General features: G+C 38.3%; 1 protein-coding gene across 1 annotated transcript in view; it reads left to right on the top strand.

The window, feature by feature from the left end:
• The window catches only part of FRAS1 (Fraser extracellular matrix complex subunit 1), a 535,710-nt gene that overhangs the window by 415,841 nt on the left and 115,050 nt on the right, over positions 1–4,819 (top strand). The window lies entirely within an intron of this gene.

A 4,819-nucleotide genomic window follows, 5' to 3' on the forward strand; every position in this document is an offset into this window, starting at 1 on the left:
GATGGGACTGGATACCATGATCTTAGTTTTCTGAATGTTGAGCTTTAAGCCAACTTTTTCACTCTCCTCTTTCACTTTCATCAAGAGGCTTTTTAGCTCCTCTTCACTTTCTGCCATAAGGGTGGTGTCATCTGCATATCTGCAGTTATTGTTATTTCTCCCAGCAATCTTGATTCCAGCTTGTGCTTCTTCCAGCCCAGCGTTTCTCATGATGTACTCTGCATAGAAGTTAAATAAGCAGGGTGACAATATACAGCCTTGACATACTCCTTTTCCTGTTTGGGACCAGTCTGTTGTTCCATGTCCAGTTCTAACTGTTGCTTCCTGACCTGCACACAGATTTCTCAAGAGGCAGGTCAGGTGGTCTGGTATTCCCATCTCTTTCAGAATTTTCCACAGTTGATTGTGATCCACACAGTCAAAGGCTTTGGCATAGTCAATAAAGCAGAAATAGATGTTTTTCTGGAACTCTCTTGCTTTTTCGATGATGTTGGCAATTTGATCTCTGGTTCCTCTGCCTTTTCTAAGACCAGCTTGAACATCTGGAAGTTTATGGTCCACGTATTGCTGAATATTAATTCTTCTAATTCATGGTCAGAAATATCTTCCCACGTATTTGTGTCTTCAGTTTCTTTCACTGGTGTCATATAGTTTTCATATTACAGGTCTTTCCCTTGCTTTAATAAATTTATCCCTACATGTTTAATTTTTTGATACAACTCTAAACGAGGTTATTTTTCTAATTTCCCTTTCTAATGGTTTGTTATTAGTGTACAGAATGCAACCAATTTTTGTGTATTGATTTTGTATCCTGCAACTTTACTGAATTTATTCATTCTCTCAGTTTTTTGGTGAAGTCTTTAAGGTTTTCTATGTATAATATTTCATCTGCAAATACTGACAATTTTCTTTTATTCTGATTTGGACACCTTTTATCTCTTTTTCTATTATTGTGTCATTGTTGAAAAGAGCCCATTGTCGGCTCATTTCTAGACTTCTTGATTATTAAACAATTTGCAGTATTACTTGTATTTAAGCCTTACAGCAATATTGTAAATATAGGTTTTATTTTAGCATTTTAAAGCTGAGAAAACTAAGGATCATTATAGTAGTTATCTGCCCATGTGTCTATACTTGGTAAACAGCACAACCAGGATTGTAATATAAGTTTCTGACTTTTCTGTGTTTAGTCTGGTCTGTATGTGTTCTGATCATGAAAAACAAACAAGTATCATGGTAGTGTGCCAGTTTAGATTTTAAGCCTCAATACTAATCTGAAAGCTTGAATAGGTGAAGGGGTTAACTATTAACTTCCCCAAGACTTTAAGTTAAATGATCCATGAACCTATTATACAGAGTAAAGAAAATAGACCTTGGGCTGACCTTAAATTAATTTATCTTGTTTCTGCCTGAGGTTCCTTTATTTTACTGTTCAGTGATTTTTAAAAATTTTTATTTTAGACAAATTTTTTTTTAGAGCAGTTTTGGGTTTACAACAAAATTGAAAGGAAGGTACAGACATTTTCCCTGTGCCCCCTACCCCAGCACATGCATAGCTTAGCCTCTCCAGTTGTCAGTATCAGTCACTAGAATGGTACACTTTTCACCAAGGATAAATCAGCACTGACACATAATCACCCAAAGTCGAGTTTACTCTAGAGTTCACTCTTGTTATTTTGCATCCTATGGGTTTAGACCTATGTATGGCATTTATCCATCATTGTATCATACAGAGTTGATACTGTAATGCCCTAAAATTTTTCTGTGCTTTGCCTATGCCCCTCCTGCAACCCCTACTTCCCACCTTTCGCAAACACTATTCTTTTTATTGCCTTCCATGGTTTTACCCTTTTCAGAATATCATATAGTTGAATTCATACTTTTTAGACTGGCTTCTTTCAGTTAGCAATATGCATTTAAGATTCCTCCATGTCTTTTCATAGCTTGGTAGCTCATTTATTTTAGTGTTGAGTGATATTCCATTGTCTAGCTGTACCATAGTTTATTTATCCATTCCCCTGCTAAAGGACATTTTGAATGCTTCTAAGTTTGGGCCATTATGAATAAAGATGCTGGAACCATCTGTGTGCAGATTTTTTGTGTAGACTTTTGGTGAAAGAGCCAATCTAAAAAGTATGAGACAAGAAACAATTTGACTATTTCTCAGAGAAATCAAAAACGTTGCTTAAAGAGAGGGTTAGACATGCAATTAACATTTTGATTGTAATTTCTTACGTTTGCTTGCTAAGCCCTGCACCATCATGGTATATTTTGTTGTCATGTAATTTGTATTAGGCTTTCCACATGGCTTGGTGGTAAGGAATCTCCCTGCCAATGCAGGAGACACAAGAGACACGGGTTCGATTCCTGGGTCGGGAGAATCCCCTTGGAGGAGGAAATGGCAATGAACTCCAGTATTCTTCCTTGAGAAATCCTATGGACAGAGGAGCTAGTGGGCTATAGTTCATAGGGTCACAAAGAGTCAGACGTGACTGAGCGACCAAGCATTCACAAATTTGTACTAAAAAATAACTTTCCTCCCTTTACTTATAGAGGCAAGGATATACCTTGGTCACATGGATAGTTGAGTGATATGACCAAAGCTGTTTAAGTTTTTGGTCTTTCCTCCTCTTCTGTAGGGTAAGGATGGTGAAGGCTCCCAAAGGTGCTCCTCACTTCAAAAAAAATCAATGTAAAACATTAAAAAATTGTATTTTGCAATTATTTATTTTTATTTAACAAAAGGCCTTCTTAACTTAGATTCCAAGCACTTCAGAGAATCCAGAATCCACTGAAATTTATGGAAAAGTTGGTTCACTTGTCCTCAAGCTCCCCAAAATTAAGAGTCATTGGTCCCAGGGCTTCCCTGGTGGTCCAATGTTTAGGACTTCACCTTCCAGTGCAAGAGGTGAGGGTTCGATCCCTGGTCAGGGAACTAAGATCCCTTATGGCCAAAACACCAGAACATAAATCAGAAGCAATATAGTAACAAATTCAGTAAATACTTTAAAAAAATGGTCCACATAAAAATCTAAAGAAAAATAGAAGAAACATTAAGAAAAAAAAAGAAGAATCATTGATCCCTATCTCTGACCATCCAGAGAGCATGAAAGACTGAACTCAAAGAAGCAGATGTAAGAACTTTGACATTTGACCAAACGACCACAGTCATAAAACCGTCATTCTCCCAGGGATAATATCGTCTGTCCTTCAGGAGGGCTCTTTCTGGACTTCTCTAAGGACATGGAACAGACCTTGTAAAATCCAACCATATCTTTTAGTTGTGTTCTAAAGGAAAAGACAAATCTAAAACCTGTATGTACTTATTAGCAGGAGTCAATAAGTGATGCTTTAGAACGTCCCTGGTGGCTCAGACGGTAAAGCGTCTGTCTACAATGCGGGAGACCCAGGTTCAATCCCTGGTTTGGGAAGATCCCCTGGAGAAGGAAATGGCAATCCACTCCAGTACTCTTGCCTGGAAAATCCCATGGACAGAGGAGCCTGGTAGGCTACAGTCCATGGGGTCGCAAAGAGTCGGACACGACTGAGCGACTTCACTTTCAAGTGATGCTTTACTTGGCTGAAGTAGAGGTCAAATTCTCACTGACTTGTTACCAAGTCCAGGAGAAAGTAGAAAAGTAAAAAATTCCTTGTAATGAACCCATGTATAAGCAGACCACGCATTTAAAGTATCAACAGTGCAGCTTTTTCAGTAGGCACTGCAGATAAACCCATTGATGAGTCAGTGGTGCAGGTGTTCCTACAAACCTGACTTTTAGAGAAGGGAAGGCATGTGGGGTATGGAAAAATAGAAACAAGAACCAAGGGTCTGGCAACTCTGCTTTCATTTCCCTCCAGGGATCAGCTTTCACTTGGATACCTCAGGTAATCCAAATAAAATATTAAGGTCACTGCTTTATTCACAAAGATGTCTTCCACTTATTGCATTGGACATAATGACCAGGTAAAAATGGGTCTGCTTACTTCCAAACAAATACCATTAGAATTATGTGTAGACATTTCTATCCTTTTAAAAAATTATTTTCTGATGAGACATAGACAAGTTATTTCTAAAAGAGTTTTCTTGAAAATGTATTTCTCTGGAACACTGGAAGAATGAATTAAGTCTACAGTAATTCAAAAAATAAAAGCTTTTATCGGCATTACCTATGAGTGCATATTTGAAAATTCTGAAAGAGATGGGAATACCAGACCACCCGACCTGCCTCTTGAGAAACCTGTATGCAGGCCAGGAAGCAACAGTTAGAACTGGACATGGAACAACAGACTGGTTCCAAATAGGAAAAGGAGTACATCAAGGCTGTATATTGTCACCCTGCTTATTTAACTTCTATGCAGAGTACATCATGAGAAACACTGGGCTGGAAGAAGCACAAGCTGGAATCAAGATTGCCGGGAGAAATATCAATAACCTCAGATATGCAGATGACACTACCCTTATGGCAGAAAGTGAAGAGGAACTAAAAACCTCTTGATGAAAGTGAAAGAGGAGAGTGAAAAAGTTGGCTTTAAGCTCAACATTCAGAAAACTAAGATCATGGTATCCGGTCTCATCACTTCATGGGAAATAGATGGGGAAACAGTGGAAACAGTGTCAGACTTTTTCTGGGCTCCAAAATCACTGCAGATTGTGACTGCAGCCATGAAATTAAAAGATGCTTACTCCTTGGAAGGAAAGTTATGAAAAACCTAGATAGCATATTCAAAAGCAGAGACATTACTTTGCCAACAAAGGTCCGTCTAGTCAAGGCTATGGTTTTTCCAGTGGTCATGTATGGATGTGAGAGTTGGACTGTGA

This window comes from Bison bison, unplaced genomic scaffold, assembly GCF_000754665.1.
Source record: "Bison bison bison isolate TAMUID 2011002044 unplaced genomic scaffold, Bison_UMD1.0 scf7180017864228, whole genome shotgun sequence".
Lineage (NCBI taxonomy): Eukaryota > Metazoa > Chordata > Mammalia > Artiodactyla > Bovidae > Bison > Bison bison.